General features: G+C 40.4%; 1 long non-coding RNA gene across 2 annotated transcripts in view; it reads right to left on the reverse strand.

Annotated features, from left to right (window-relative positions):
• The window catches only part of LOC140909992 (uncharacterized), a 166,817-nt gene that overhangs the window by 4,946 nt on the left and 144,152 nt on the right, over window positions 1-17,719 (reverse strand). Inside the window, exon 3 of one of the 2 annotated variants that reach the window (XR_012158398.1) lies at window positions 13,924-15,322. The exons of the other annotated variant lie outside the window; for it this stretch is intronic. This is a non-coding gene — a long non-coding RNA (uncharacterized lncRNA). Of the gene's footprint in view, window positions 1-13,923; window positions 15,323-17,719 lie in introns of those variants that run through there. 2 annotated transcript variants of the gene reach the window in all.

The following is a 17,719-nucleotide window of genomic DNA, read 5'->3' on the forward strand; positions in this document are numbered from 1 at the left end:
GGGTGAAATCCATGCCATCCTCCCAATCGTTAATGAAGCTATTGAACAAAACAGGCCCAAGGACCGACCCTTGGGACACTCCACTTGATACCGTCCTCCAACTAGACATGGAGCCATTGATCACTACCCGTTGAGCCTGATGATCTAGTCAGCTTTCTATGCACCCTATAGTCCATTCATCCAGCTCATACTTCTTTAACTTTCTGGCAAGAATACTGTAGGAGACAGTACCTTGAGACAGTACCTTGAGAACCTGCTCCATGATTTTTCCAGGGACTGAGGTGAGGCTGATTGGCCTGTAGTTCCCCAGATCCTCCTTTTTCCCTTTTTTAAAGATGGGCACTACATTAGCCTTTTTCCAGTCATCCAGGACCTCCTCCCATAAGTTTTCAAAGATAGTGACCAATGGCTCTGCAATCACATCAGCCAACTCCTTTAGCACCCTAGGATGCAGCACATTCGACCCCATGGACTTGTGCTCGTCCAGCTTTTCTAAATAGTCCCGAACCGTTTCTTTCTCCACAGAGGGCTGGTCACCTCCTCCCCATGGTGTGGTGCCCAGTGCAGTAGTCTGGGAGCTGACCTTGTTCATGAAGACAGAGGCAAAAAAGCATTGACTACATTAGCTTTTTCCACATCCTCTGTCACTAGGTTGCCTCCCTCAGTCAGTAAGGGGCCCACACTTTCCTTAACATTCTTCTTCTTGATAACATACCTGAAGAAACCCTTCTTGTTACTCTTAACATCCCTACTAGCTGCAACTCCAAGTGTGATTTGGCCTTCTTGATTTCGTTTCTGCATCCCCGAGTAGTATTTGTATACTCCTCCCTGGTCATTTGTCCAATCTTCCACTTCTTCTAAGCTTCCTTTTTGTGTCTAAGATCAGCAAGGATTTCACTGTTAAGCCAAGCTGGTCGCCTGCCATATTTACTATTCTTTCTACACATCGGGATGGTTTGTTCCTGCAACCTCAATAAGGATTCTTTAAAATACAGCCAGCTCTCCTGGACTCCTTTCCCCCTCATGTTATTCTCCCAGGGGATCCTGCCCATCATTTCCCTGAGAGAGTCAAAGTCTTCTTTTCTGAAGTCCATCCATATTCTGCTGCTCTCCTTTCTTCCTTGTGTCAGGATCCTGAACTTGACCATTTCATGGTCGCTTTCTCTCAGGTTCCCATTCACTTTTGCTTCCCCTACTAATTCTTCTTGGTTTGTGAGCAGCAGGTCAAGAAGAGCTCTGCCCCTAGTTGGTTCCTCCAGCACTTGCACCAGAAAATTGTCCTGTACACTTTCCAAAACTTCCTGGATTGTCTGTGCACTGCTGTATTGCTCTCCCAGGAGGTATCAGGGTGATTGAAGTCTCTCATGAGAACCAGGGCCTGTGATCTAGTAACTTCTGTTAGTTGCCGGAAGAAAGCCTTGTCCACCTCTTCCCCCTGGTCTGGTGGTCTATAGCAGACTCTCACCACTGCATCACCCTTTTTAAAATTATTTTAGTAAGCTGCAGATCAGTATATTTTAAGAATTCCTTTGTACCCAACTGTGTCCCTCTTTTTGTATGCAGCATGCTGCACACTTGGATGATAAATGTAGTGACTGACTGACACTGTATAATTAAAGGTGACCATTTATATCATTATTGCTACCTCACGTATGGTATCAATATCATTTATATCATTATTGCATGTCACGTATGGTATCAATAGAAAAGTTATGATTAAGGCTAAGATTTTGTCATGGATATTTTTAGTAAGTCACGGACAGGTCATGGGCAATAAAGAAAAATTCATGAAAACCCGTGACCTGTCCATGATAAAATGGAGAGCTGCGGAGACCCCACATGGCCTGTGACGGCTGGGCAACTGCGGGGGCCCCCACACTCAGGGGGGCTCTTCTGCCCCCTGCAGCGGTCAAGAGCTGCTTGGCTTAGAGCTGTCTACCGCCCACGGCAGCTGGGAGCTGCAGGGTCCCCTCACCACCCATGGTGCCTCGGAGTTCCAAGGGGCCCCTGCTGCCTGGGTAGATGGGTACCCCACAGCTCCTGGCCACCACAGGCAGTAAGGGGATCCTGCAGCTCCCAGCCACTGCTGGCTGAAGTCACAGAGATATCCAGAAGCCATGGATTACATTAATTCCGTGACCTTTGTGACAAAAATCATAGCTTTAGTTATGATTTGCTAAATATGATAATCCTATTTATATGCATGCATCACCTTTTTATATGAAGTTATGAATATTGGCTACTCATTTGAATCTCAAAAATGTGTTGCATGCCTGGGTGACACCCTCCCAGACAAATTTACATCAGGATTAGATAGCCATGTGTTGGTGGCCCATTAAGGACACTCAGCTCTCACAGTGGGCCATTGAAGACATTATGCATGCTCAATGAGTCTTTCTTAGACATGTTTCACAAAGCACTGAGGCAATGGCTTCCCAGTGACTCATCATGGCATGTACGGACATGTGACGAGGATTTGGATTTGTGACCTAAGACTCCACCTTTTGCCAGTAGTTTTCCATGCTCTTGGACTGAAAGTATAAAAAGGAGACTGTGACATCACTTCTTTGTCTTCATTTCCTCTTTCACTTTCACTGCTTTCAAACAGGGAACTTAATGACACCCCCCCCCGCCCAACTCCAATCTGTTGATGAATCCAGAGAGATTTTTTACAAGATAGCAGATTTGATATCAATGCTATAATCCTGACCAGCAAACTCTAAAGATCAATTGTAATGTATATGATTTCTTAACCATTTAATAGTCTCTCCTTTTCATATAATTAAATCTTTAGTTTTAATTACTAAAAGATTGGCTACAAGCATTATTTTTGGGTAAGATATGAGTTATATGTTGACTGGGGGTAAGTGTCCGATCCTTTGGGATTGGTAGAACCTCATGTATAGTGAATTGGGTTTTCAGTAACCTCTCATCATACAAGACCAGTTTGTCTGGAAGGGAACCAAGGGCTGGAATGCCTAAAGGGGACTGGTTTCTTGTTAACCAGTGTCATGCTACAAAAGCTCTTTTGTTACCAGTTTGGTGAATCTCATTATAAAATAAACCACCAGTTTTGGAGTGTACCTGCCCTGTTTCTTGCAGTCTGCGCACACTGACATTCATTTACTATCAAACATATTGGGAATTCACGGACATCATTAAACCTTAGTACTTGCATTGTTTTTATTAGCCTTTGACATGATGACAGAGTGAGAAAGTTTTGCCATTGGGAGTGAAAAATCACAAAGTTAATCTCGCAAAGTATGTGGACCAAATGCCTTTTAATCTGGAGATTTAGCTGAACATAACATAGACCCAAAGCAAAAAAACAAACAGGCTTACTGCAGTGAAGTGTTTGATCCAGAGCAAAGCACTAAGTGAAGATTATCAGACTCTTAAAAATGAAATCAAGCTATTAAAAGCCACTGGATAAGGGAACGGTTCTTTTTATTATTCTGCTACTATCTTATTTGATGTAGCATTAAATTGCCCTTTGGGTAAAGCAGAGAAAAACTAGTATGGGAATGTCTTGTTTTTAATGTTCACTTTCATCTGTGAACCACAAAACCAATACATCAATAACAAAACAAGTTGAAATGGTGTATGCAGTGAACACAGCACTCTGCAACAACTGCTTCTTCCAGATAAGACCCAAGGATAAAGTGTGTCCAGAGGGAGATGAAAGCAAGTCAACATAAGGTTCCCATAAGGCATAGAAGCATTTTACTTAGCATGAAGGACTCCTTATCAAGTGCATTTGTTTAGATAGGTTATAATCACACCAATGGAAAGCCTGATCTGCACTTTACAATTTTCCCATTAGCACCAAGTAAGGCTTTAAAATGCAGTAATTTGATAACAAGTTCCTTAAATGCCACGCAACATGTACCATTTACTCCATGAACAATGACATGATTCCCCTAAGATAGGGTTAATAAAGCAAAGTAAATCAGAGATTTCTGTTCATTATTTTTAAACATTCAGGAACAACTGCAGGAAATGTGCAACTTCCTAAATAGGTTCCACCTCCAGCAGTTGTCTAGACCAGATGGAAGAGTGACAAGCTCCGCTTAACATGTCATAGCTTCAGCTCAATCATAAAACAGGGCCAAACAAATCTCTTTGGAATAGGAGCCACCTGTTTACTATAAATACACCTTTTATTTCCCAAAGTTCAGCATTAATTTATGATGTGCAATGCAAAGAAGCACCCCGTCAATTCCACAAATCAATCAGCCTACTTTGAAGAGTTAAGGCCTCAATTTTTATAGTCACACTTGGGCAATTTTAGAGCCTTCCATTTACGAAGTTTCCTCACAGATTATTCAAAGTGCTATTTTCCCATAGAGTTTCTATTATACATTATTATTTCGGTTTGGTTTGTCTTCAACTTTTAATTGGTAGCTATTAGAAACAGAAATCTGTGATGCCTTCTGTTTTATCTCAGTGGCTGAGTGAGGACCGCTCTGAAAAGCTAAGAACTGGTTTCTGCCAGTATCTATAATTTTCCATACACTGAGAAAAGAATATATTATGTGTTGTCTGTTGCAGTTCCCTTAGGAAGATGTGTGAGGGTCTCCAGACGTCTATAATGATTAGACATTTGTGTCTCGGGATGGGAGAAAAATTATTTAATTAGGAAATATTATAAGCTATAAATAAAACTCAAAGCAAATATTTAGGGTTACAACATGAGTCTATAAATCCAATGGAGGAGAGGACACTGTCACTCTCTCACTTACTTCCTCTTAACAGGACATTATAGTATGGAAATGGAGGACTGTTCCTATTCTAGTTGCCACAAGAAACTCTAGTATTTTTTTTAGTTAGTTAGTTAGTTAGTTTTCCCATAGCACACATTTTAGTACTGGAAGGAGTTAAACATGAATCTGTTTTATTATACTTACCTAAAATTAACTTTCTTCTTGGCTAAAAGCACTTTGGAGTTTAACATAGTTCATTTTTGCTACCATATTATCCAGATTAAATATAGTGCTAGATTCGAAATAGACAAGCATGTGGTGTGAAGGACATCCGAAAACTAAAAAGCTTTTATTTCTAACGATTTGCAAATAAGTCACTTTGACAGATCTTTAGCTACCTACAGATTTCCAATCCTGCTGATGCTTTGCTTAGACGACTTTCATTTATAAAATGTCTGATGCTATCCATGTCAGTATCTGGTCATTCATGTGATAACCATTATATTAGGGGACAGGGATTTCAGCCATTAAATTTCTGTGACATTGACTTCAGGAGCCATTGTGATAGATGTCATCCTACTCAGAAGTGTAATGTTCTTCAAGGTGTAGAAGAAAATAACTTATAAGTCCTTGCCAACACTAAAAGGCTACAGTGGACTGTATCACCCATTACAAGACTTCCTTGATGATAATGTGGGAAAACTTTTTTTTTTTTTCCACAAAAGGGCTGAGAGGAAAGGCCCACCAGTATCAGGTTTGTGTGTGTAAGCAGATGCAACAAAGGATTGGTTCATTTTTAACTAACACCTACAGGTTACCACAGCAGCTTTTTGTGCAGGCAAGATTTGTTACTGCCCACTTTGTCTGTCATATTTATCAGAAAACCTTGTGGTTCCCAGCTGATATGCATCAAGATTTGTGCCATATTTACTCTCTGGACAAGTGTTGATACATTTGTTTTCCATAGTGAAATATTTTGACAAAATGGCACTGAAAAATTGCTATATGTCGTGTACATTTCATGGAGAGTGTTGCTAACTTTTGTGATTGTTATTGTGAGACTCATAATATTTATGGTTTTCCTTAGACCCCCAGCTCCTGCAGTCATGTTTATGTGAGAATTTCAACTTTGTAGTAGGAGCAAACTGTCTGGTAGGGTTAACAAATTTCCTGTCAGAAAATTAATTGTCTCATTTTGGCTAATCGAAATGTTTCATTCTGGAATATCTTCTTTTGCCTGTGCAGCTGCAGAGCCTCATAGGAGGTATAGGTCCACGTGTCTCCTGCCCCCATTCTCCCCTATGGGCCCTGCTTCCTGGCTGGACTCCATCTCCCATGTTGCACAATAGTCTCTCCTTGTGGCTGAGCAGCCACAGTGAATCATAGTAACTGTAGATCATGAGACAAATCAAAATTGGACTGGAAACTAAAATTCCCATGACAAACTGCTGCAGATCAACCATAGAGAGAGACCACAGTCCATTATGGGAGATTGAGTACATATGGGAGAGTGGGAGCTTTAAAGCGCTCTGAATTGCTGCACTCAGGGGGGTGATTTTTCACACCCCCTAAGCCAGGAAGTTAGAGCGCTATAAAATGTAAGTGTACCCAAGCACAAAGGATAGGAATACATGGTCAGTTTTCAGAATGGAGAGAGGTAAACAGTGGTGTCTGTACTGGGCCCAGTCCTATTCAACATATTCATAAATGATCTCAAAAAAGAGGTAAACAGTGAGGTGAAAAAAATTGCAGATGATACAAAACTACTCAAGATAGTTAAGTCCCAGGCAGAATGTGAAGAGCTAAAAAGGATCTCTCAAAACTGGGTGATTGGGCAACAAAATGGTAGATGAAATTCAATGATAATAAATGCAAAGTAATGCACATTGGAAAACATAATCCCAACTATACATATAAAATGATGGGGTCTAAATTGGCTGTTGCCACTCAAGAAAGAGATCTTGGAGTCATTGTGGATAGTTCTCTGAAAACATCCACTCAATGTGCAGCGGCAGTCAAAAAAGCGAATAGAATGTTGGAAAGCATTAAGAAAGGGATAGTAATAAGACAGAAAATATCATATTGCCTCTATATAAATCCATGATAGACCCACATCTTGAATCCTGCATGCAGATGTGGTCACCCCATCTCAAAAAAGATATATTGGACTTGGAAAAGTTTCAGAAAAGGGCAAGAAAAATGATTAGGGGTATGGAACGACTGCTGTGTAAGGAGAGATTAATAAAACTGGCACTTTTCAGTTTGGAAAAGAGATGACTAAGGGGGATATGATAGAGGTCTATAAAATCATGACTGGTGTGGAGAAAGTAAATAAGGAAGTGTTATTTACTTCTTCTCATAACACAAGAACTAGGAGTCACTAAATGAAATTAATAGGCAACAGATTTAAAATAAACAAAAGGAAGTATTTTTTCACACAACACACAGTCAACCTGTGGAACTCTTTGCCAGAGGATGTTGTGAAGGCCAAGACTATAACAGTGTTCAAAAAAGAACTAGATAAATTCATGGAGGATAGGTCCATCAATGGTTATTAGCCAAGATGGACAGGGATGGTGTCCCTACCCTCTGTTTGCCAGAAGCCAGGAATGGGTGACAGGAGATGGATCACTTGATGATTGCCTGTTCTGTTCATTCCCTCTCGGGCAACTGGCATTGGCCACTGTTGGAAGACGGGATACTGGGCTAGATGGACCTCTGACTCAGTATGCCCGCTCTTATGTTCTTAAAAGCTTAAGGGCTCAAAAAAAAAGAAGGCACATTAAAAAAAATTACATTTTAAAAAACAACAACTAATTTTGGGGCAGGGAGGCTGACTCGATTTTAAACACTTGGATTTGGCAATACTGTATGGAGGAAACTGTAATTTTCTCTTGCTGTGGATCAACAAATTCAGAAATACTCTTCACAGCAACTAAATATATTAGGAACTTTATTTTTCTCATAGAAAATTATTAAGAACAGCTTAACACCTGCCTTTGTCAGTGGAAAATAGCTTAATAGTAGGAAGAGTAGCAATTCTCATGCACCGCAAGACTAATAAAGGCATTAATATGGAGACTAAGAAGTCAGAAGTGCCTCAGGTGGAGCTGATTATGACTCCTGTAAAGGTTTCCCCTTCAGAAGAAAAGAGGACTGGTTGAGGCAGGGATGTTCTCTCTGAAATTGGCTCATAACTGATATAGCTAGTAGAGTTTTAGAGCTATTTAAAATAAGGGTGACCATATAGCAAATGTGAAAAGTCGGGATGGGGGTAGGAGGTAATAGGAGCCTATATAAGAAAAAGACCCCAAAATCAGGACTGTCCCTATAAAATCGGGATATCTGGTCACCCTATTTTAAAACCCTTCTGTCTACCCAACGAAATGAGTGACCAGTTAAAAGTGGATTCCTCTAGAAGGCTTGGTTAAAGCAATTTGGTTCCTGGATTTCATAACTGTTTACATTTGAGGTAGAGTGAATTCTTTGTTGTAAATTTTGTTTGGCTTGGACATATGCAGCCTCTGAAAGGGACATCACACCTAGTACTTCTACAGCCACCTTCAGAAAACAGGTTTCAGAGTAGCAGCCGTGTTAGTCTATATTCACAAAAAGAAAAGGAGTACTTGTGGCACCTTAGAGACTAACCAATTTATTTGAGCATAAGCTTTCGTGAGCTACAGCTCACTTCATCGGATGCATTCAGTGGAAAATACAGTGAGGAGATTTATATACACACAGAACATGAAAAAATGGGTGTTATCATACACACTGTAAGGAGAGTGACACTTAAGATGAGCTATTATCAGCAGGAGAGCGGGGGTGAGGGGGAAGAAAACAGTTCTTCGAATTGGGTCATCATGTTATCTGAATAGTTTTTGCATTGATTTGATGATGTCTGAAATGTTAGTATCTGCCGTACTTTCTGGAAATACAACTGTTTTCATGAGTGAACTAATTCTGAAATGTGTGGGCTACCTGCAACTCCCACTGTATTTCATTACATTCAGCACCTCAGTATTTGACCAGGTATTCTTAATTATTCAGGGATGCCAGAACAATGTTTATAGTGGGGGTGCTGAGAGCCACTGAGCCAAACTGTAAAGCCTGTATATAATGAAAACCACTTCAAGCCATGGGGTGTGGCAGCTCCCCCACACCCTTAGTTCCAGCACGTATGTAATTATTTGTAATAACATTTATTAGTAAAGCCTCAGAAGAGTACAAAGGTGTCTTTAGAGGCAAGAGCTTTGTAAGAATTTATAATCCCCACCCAAATAAACATTTTCTGCCAGTTTCATAGGCCCAGAGATATAGATGGTGAGGAGATTAACATGAAAACTGTGAAGAAGAGTGTTTTTTTAAAGGAGGGGTTTAAAGAACAGAGAAGGCATTTGGGAAGTTTTTCAGGGACAAGGGGCAGCATAATGAAAGGCATTAAGATGAACGGAAGATGATGATAGGCACAGTTAAAGAATACATCACCGTGGCTCAAGCTACTGATAGGTATTCTGGTCCATTGCTCTGCAAAAGCTTTGCTGTGAGACTGGTAACTACGGCACTGACAAATGTGGAAACATTAAAACACATTGAGTGTAAAACATCAGTAAAGTTTTCCAGTCACTTGAGGTTTGCATAAATTAGTGAAAATTCACTTCAGAGACAGACTCTTGTACATCCAGGAGTATTTGGTAAAATATTTTAAGGGTTATTCCTTAATATTTGTGAGTAACCCTGCCACTGTTCCTTTACTAGAATGGGCAAACTATTTTGGAGACAACTGTTTCAGATCTCATCAGGCTCCCCCTTCTGGAAGCCTCAAAGTGGCTTTTCACCTAAAGTGAAAGTAGCTTAAAAGCCCAAGAGAACGCGTTAACATGTTTGCCTTTCTGTTACACCATTTAAAAATCACTCTTTGGCACTTTACCAGATTAAAATATTTCTCTCAACTTTATTTTTGGGGTTGAGTACTTAGAAATAGAAGTTGTAGGAACTTTAGTCTCTGCACACTTCATTTATTGTTTGGATTTGGGCACTCTCTCAATCAGGATCAGGGCACCATTGTGCTGGGAAATGTACAAACAACTGGGAAGGCAGTCCCTGCTCTGAAGATTTTCTCTCTAATGCTCATCAACTAATAATGAAATGGGGCATCTGCCATTTTATGGGCCATATTCAGCTTACATTTGCACTAATGCTATCTCAATGACTTCAAAAGATGTACCCTTTCATTGACCTTATGAGGTGTACTTTATATAGAATCAGCCATCTTAGTGTTGAAGGGTTTGGTCATAGTATGTGTCTTCAGTACTTTACAAGACCTTTCTAACTTGTGAACCATTGTTAATCCAGCCACATAAGGCTACCGTTTGAATCAAAGAAAGATATTCCACGTGGAATAGATTGTTTTCCTAACTTCATTTCCTACTCTCCACTGTGCTATGTCAGGCATGTGAAGGTTTGGCTACCCCTAAGTTCAGACTGAGGGGACATGAATAGCAATGCACATAAAAGTGCTGCACTATAATTCCCCTTGTGGATGCTGCAGGCGAGAATTTAAAGCTTCTGAGTTTGCACCAATGTAGTCCTCTTTGAAGACTAAATTAGAAAAACCACTCTGATGAGGTTTACATCAGTGTGAACTCAGGACCTTTAAGTTTGCACCTGCACTAAGATAGCCCAGTCTTGTTTATTTTTAACGCACTGTTTAGTGTTCTGATAGTTTCCATAGAGATGCCAAAATAATAAGGGTTTACTTTTGCCACAGCCCTGAAAGACCCCAAGTGGGACACACTCTGTTAAGAAGACCATACAGAATGTGTTGTTTCTTCACAGGAATGGAATCCCCAAGCTCCACCTACTGGAATAATCAGATATCTGTAATTGCTCCCTGTGAGAGTTACCATACTACTGTACCTAGCCCAGATAAGTGAATGAGCTTCTGGCCTTGTTTCTGCACTTGTCAGACAAAACAGGGGGAAAAAATAATAAATGTATAGCATGCTGCAGACATATATAAAGTTAGATGTACTGGGCTGGAATGTAATAAAGCTGAAATGATCTAGCATTGCTGTATATTGTTTTGACGTTATGGGCTGGATTCTGATCTGATTGACACTGGTGTAAATCTGGAAGTGGTCAACTGAAGTCACATTGGAGTCTCAGTAGAGAACCTCTGGATTTCCAGCGATGTATGAGAGATCAAAGTCTGATCTCCATGCTTCTTAAAACATTAAACTTAACACTTAGTCATTCTGCTAACGTACACCTCACCTTTCTCATAGAAAATAGTTGTTGAATTACACCATTTTTACACGTATAGCTACTTATGAAGGCAGCCTATGTCACAGCCCTCACACAGCAGAAAAGCCTAAACATAAACTTACTGAAAGAGCACAGAGATGAATTTAGCTAATGCCACCTCACTAATTTGAAGGAACAATGCTGAAAACTTGCTTTGCTTACCCCTACAGTTTGTCAGGCCCATGAACAGATTGGAATAATGGATCATTTCATTCACATAACAGATACGTCTCACATAAAGCATACTGTACTGTTTAAAAGTTTTCTGCATACATTTTCAGTATGACTATAAAAAGTATTAATACATATTGCCTTTTTCACCTTTGCAGAGAAAGCAAAGTAGCTACTTTCTTTTCTGAACATCAAAAGGGACAATACAAATTAGTTATAATCAAAGAATAAAATTAATTTAGAGAAATTTCTATAACTTATTTATAACTGCACCCAAGTCAGCTCGTGTTGTGATCACATGCACTCCCAGCTCAGAAGAGCTGGATTTTGTTAGTGCTTGGATGGAAGGAATGCAAGGGAAACCTAGATAAGGTTAGAAATGGTGCTAATAATGCAATGGATGACACTCCTCCTTTTGGTGAGTACTGGCCAATGTTCCAACCTGGAGTCAGGAACCTGAAACGCATGCACACACCTCATTGCCAGCGCACACTGCCACTGCCTCTGTCCTTCATCTTCATTACAGTCCCATTTGTAGCAGCATTGTCTTGAAAAGAACTGGGAACTTACAGGGTGGGAATGATCAATGAATCATAGAATCATAGAATATCAGGGTTGGAAGGGACCCCAGAAGGTCATCTAGTCCAACCCCCTGCTCAAAGCAGGACCAATTCCCAGTTAAATCATCCCAGCCAGGGCTTTGTCAAGCCTGACCTTAAAAACCTCTAAGGAAGGAGATTCTACCACCTCCCTAGGTAACGCATTCCAGTGTTTCACCACCCTCCTAGTGAAAAAGTTTTTCCTAATATCCAACCTAAACCTCCCCCACTGCAACTTGAGACCATTACTCCTCGTTCTGTCATCTGCTACCATTGAGAACAGTCTAGAGCCATCCTCTTTGGAACCCCCTTTCAGGTAGTTGAAAGCAGCTATCAAATCCCCCCTCATTCTTCTCTTCTGCAGGCTAAACAATCCCAGCTCCCTCAGCCTCTCCTCATAAGTCATGTGTTCCAGTCCCCTAATAATTTTTGTTGCCCTTCGCTGGACTCTCTCCAATTTATCCACATCCTTCTTGAAGTGTGGGGCCCAAAACTGGACACAGTACTCCAGATGAGGCCTCACCAATGTCGAATAGAGGGGAACGATCACGTCCCTCGATCTGCTCGCTATGCCCCTACTTATACATCCCAAAATGCCATTGGCCTTCTTGGCAACAAGGGCACACTGCTGACTCATATCCAGCTTCTCGTCCACTGTCACCCCTAGGTCCTTTTCTGCAGAACTGCTGCCTAGCCATTCGGTCCCTAGTCTGTAGCTGTGCATTGGGTTCTTCCGTCCTAAGTGCAGGACCCTGCACTTATCCTTATTGAACCTCATCAGATTCCTTTTGGCCCAATCTTCCAATTGGTCTAGGTCCTTCTGTATCCTATCCCTCCCCTCCAGCGTATCTACCACTCCTCCCAGTTTAGTATCATCCGCAAAATGCTGTAGTCCCTTTTACCAGTCACAAAGTGTTGCTCCAGAACTGGTCATGCATCCTCCTTTCTCAGTGACTGGTGTGCTCTCTGACCTTTATGGGTTGTTGTTGGTTTTTTGTTTTTGTTTTTTTGCCAAGACTGCAGCCCAGATCGCCACAGGCCTGACCCCTCTAAGTATTATATATGCATATTCTAATAAAATAATTAATGAATTCATCACTTTTATATAGCACTAACAAACCATCTTGACATGTGGCTTTAATGTACTTGTCAGTATGTCAGCCAACTCCAGTCTAACAGTCTAACAAGCTGATCACTTATCACAGTGGAGCATACTTTCAATACACATGTAAACCATGTCTGTTGTCAAATTCCAATTTCCAGAGCATCAGGCCATTAGAAGCAAACTCATTGCTGTTAACTTACCATCAGGTATCCTTGGCATAAAGTTAGTTCCCAGTGCTGGTCTAACCCATTGCTCAAGTCTCTTGGCTCTCCAGGGGTCTCCAAACTGTTACAACTGCTCTTTAGATCCCACTAGCATCTCTCAACCCCATACTACTATCCTAATATCATTCCTTTAGATCTCCTTAAAATGACTCTGGCTCACTTTCACAGTGGATTCTGGCTCCCTTATTCTGGACATTATTCTTTTTAGTTGTCAGGATCAGCTGCCCAGCATCTCCAGAGCTTCCTCAGACATCCAATGCTAAAAATCACTTGAGGGGATGACATTAGCAAGCCATTATCCAAGACCACTCTACCTGTAGTCCTGACTCATACAATACTATATATCTGTTTGCATTGTTGCTTCATCTGAGACCTGCTTAATGCTCCTACTTTGTGATGGGTTCAGTCACAGAGACTGTCACCTGATGTGCTGAAATTACCTCTGAGCCCGTTTTCCCTGCCAGCTTGGGACTCCAGAACCCTGCCTTGTTGAGCCAGACATACTAGCCTGCTGCAACACAGACTCAGGGTCTGGGCCATGTTCCCAAATCTGCAGAATTTAACTAAAAACAGCTCAGCAGGTTACCTTTTCAGCACCCAGACACCCAGTTCCTAATGGGATCCAAACCGTAAATAAATCAGTTGCACTCTGTATAGAACATATACAGGGTAAACTCATAAATTGTCCGCCCTCTATAACACCTGATAGAGAGATATGCACAGCTGTTTGCTCCCCCAGGAATTAATCACTGACTCAGGGTTCATTAATAAACCAAAGTGATTTTATTAAGTATAAAAATAGGATTTAAGTGGTTTCAAGTAATAACAGACAGAACAAAGTAAGTTACCAAGCAAAATCATGCAAGTCTAAGCCTATTACATTAAGAAACTGATTACAGGTAATACCTCACCCTCAGAGATGTTCCAATAAGCTTCTTTCACAGACTAGACTCCTTCCTAGTCTGGGCCCAATCCTGTCCCCTGGTACAGTCCTTGTTAGTTCCAGCAGCCATCTCAGGTGGTAACTAGGGGTTTTCTCATGACTGGCAGCCACCTTTGTCCTGTTCCACCCCTTTTATAGCTTTGGCCCAAGGAGAGAATCTTTTCTCTCTCTGAGTCCCCATCCCTCCTTCTAAATGGAAAAGTACCAGATTTAAGGTGGATTCTAGTATCATGTGACACGGTCATATGTCCTGTGAGACCCTAGCCTCCATTCTTCCTGGGCTGGCCCACAAGTACACAGGAAGGTTTGCAAGTAAACAGAGCCATTTATAGTTATTGATTCTGAAGCATCTTTAATGGCTTCCACTCAATATGTTTACATCAGTAATACAAGTGTATATCTTATTCTCCTAACTCCAGACATAGAAATAATACATGCAAACAAATAGGATGAACACACTCAGTAGATTATAAGCTTTGTAATGATACCTTACAAGAGACCTTTTGCATAAAGCATATTCCAGTTACATCATATTCAGATTCATAAGCATATTTTCATAAAGCATATGGAGTGCAACATCACATACTTATTCTGCAGATTCATCAGAGATGAACATCTTGTTCAGCTCTCTGCTCTAAATTAAAGCCTCTTGTGAGTCTCCCGCCAATTTCCTGAGCCATACCATGGCCACCTCTGCCACGCCTCTCAGAAGATGGTGCATGTGCTACAATGCTCAGAGTAGGCCATGTCAGCCTACTCTGAGCCTACCAATTCCGATAGCACTGAAAAGATAGGGCCACCTTGACCAACTGTAAATCAGTTTTTCAGATGGATCAGTGCTACAGTTATTTATTCATTTGTTCTCCCTCCTTGCAGGACTCAACTACACATTCCTTTTCAAGTACATTTGTTTCAGTCAGGGTTTAGGATACATTTAGAAATTCATGGTGAGACACTATCACTGAGACTGCTGCTGCTCACCTGCAGCACGCATGTTACAAATTATTTTGGCTTGTTATCGCTACATCAGCTCTTCTTAGCCTTTTCTAAGTTCAGTCAGCAAAGGGTTTCCTCAGGTTGGCAGCTGGCACAAACATTAGGCTATTCTTCAAAATATGTACTTTTGATGATGAACAGGGACACCTGCAGAGCCTGTGAGAAAGGTACCTATTAGAGTGACAGGTGGCCAGCTTCCTTTTTTGTGTCTCCCTTTTCATTATCTTCTGACATCTTGGAGACAGATTTCTTACAGAATGATAGTAGAGGACAGGGAACTGGAGAGAGAGAGAAAAATATATAGCTGACATAGAACAGAACATGTGTTTAAAAATTGAAATACCACAGGTTGCCTTGTGGCTTATCACTGCAGAGGTATTGGTGATTTAGAACTAACATGTGTGATATCTCTACAGAGCCTAGACATAACTTTTAAACACTGACAAATATAGCCTCTTTCTTTACTTTATTGTGCTTTAAAATGTGTGCTGAATATTGAAGAATCACAAAAATGCACCAGAATTTTCTTAACAGTGCTCAGTTTTTATTAGGAAACAAAGAAACATCCCAAATAGTGAGACATAAATTGATAATCCAGTTCCAGCTCAAACTAGCCTTGACTGACTATTCCTGCAATGCATATAGCACCTGACAGCTTGGGCCCTGACTTCTCTACCAAGAGCCCAGCAGCAATAAGGTTACATTACGTAACTCTGAACCTAAATGCATCATTCACTCACATTCTGCTTAATTAAACTAAATGCTTACACTCCTGAAAATAATTTACCTTGTATTACCTGGATTAATATGTATTACACAGCAAAGCACATATGACACTGGATCTCTTTTTGCATCATTGCAGCTTACAATCTCCATGCATTAATAGCAATTTTTAACTAATATGCTTTGACTGTGCAGGCATTGCTTTGGGTGCATTAGTTGGCAGGATCCTTCTGAAGGTCACAGATACCTAACCAGAAAGAAAATAGGTCATATTCTGATCTCAGTTATATACAAATCTGGCCCATCCATATGGCCAATGGGACAGTCTTTCCATTGATTTAAATGAGCTTTGGATCAGCCCCTATGTTGGTACTATCTACTGCCCATGAGTGTAGCTCCATATTTCAGGGCACTAGTAGCTACCTAAAGATCTCACTAGAAATTTAGCCTTTCAAATGTGGATTGTTTTAAACAAAGAACTAGTACTTTTGTTTAATTTTGAACTCAAAGGAATAAAGACACACGATGGTATATTAGGCTACATATTTACTGTACATATCCCCATAAATTCTTTGAAAACTCATGAAAAGAGCAGAGTTCTAACAGACAGATTAATTACACAAATTAAAATACAATGAAATTATTGAGCGAGAAAGAGAAAGACCTGAATTTTGTTTAAAGATTCAGTTTGCTTTTGATTTCTCGTAGGACCACATGACCATAACTATGGTAGATGGACCTCAAGACTGACTCCTAAACAGAACAGAACCCATAACATCTAAACATCAAAGCCACAAAATAAAAATATCCACCCAGAAGATGTATGACAAGTTGCAAGACAGTAATCAAATAATTTACTTTACTCCAAAACCCATATGAGAATGGATAAGTTGAATGACAAAGAAATGTCAATGAAATTAACCTTCCAAAACTATGAAATCAGAATTCAATGGCCTTTTCTGTAATTCATTGTATAGCATCCATTTGTATAACTCAAGCATATTTTCATTGTCCAGGCATAATAAGAGTATTGATTATATTTGTTATAAAAGCCCAATCCAATACCCATTTATGTCAATGGGAGTTTTCCCATTAGCTGGAATAGGCCGTAAATCAAGGATGATATTTCTGGATCGCCAGATGTCTACTATAATGGCAGTCCAGATTCAAGAGAGTGATTGTTTTATAATGAATGTGAAAGTGCATGTATGGGTTTGTGTGTTGTACATAATAATGGTGTGGAGCTATTTGCACTGAAATACTCACAAGTGGTGATGTATGAAATCTTTTAACATCTTGCTCAGTAACTTTACACAAATAAAACCCGCCCAGGTTTACTTCTGGTTTATCTTGGCTGCATGGGGAGATTTCTCTTTAACAAACTCTTCACCTTGTCCTAAATATCATAGATTTATATCATACCATAATTCAGTGAACTTTTATAGAGTCCTGCACTTCATACAGTACCAAAATGGAGTGAAATCTAGTGAGCTAAGCAGGAGATGCTTAACACTGCACAGTAACATCACACGACAGTATTGAACAGGAAGAGCATAGTCCAGTGACTAATGAAGTCAGAAGAAAAATTCCCACTGACATTAAAGGCATTGGACTGAGCCTGAATGAAAGAAAAAGATATCGAATTGAAACTGTCTGGGAATGCTGCTAGATGGAGTTTAGCTACCCGAGTTAAAATTTGACCACATCAGCAGGGTTAACACCCCATCTCTTACAAAAAATGCTATGGGATATTTAATGGCTAAAAATAGCCTAGACTTCATTTCGCAACTGTTCCATAATTACAAGCATAACAAGACAACATAACAGGCAGTATTAGTGTCAGGTACTGTGGTGTGGCTAAGAAACATCACACCAGCACAAAAAGGGTTAAGTAGAGCCCATGGGCTCAGTTAGCCCTATGCTGCTACACCTGCAGCTAATGCCAGGCCTGT

The sequence above is a fragment of the Lepidochelys kempii genome, chromosome 4, assembly GCF_965140265.1.
Source record: "Lepidochelys kempii isolate rLepKem1 chromosome 4, rLepKem1.hap2, whole genome shotgun sequence".
Classification (NCBI taxonomy): Eukaryota; Metazoa; Chordata; order Testudines; family Cheloniidae; genus Lepidochelys; species Lepidochelys kempii.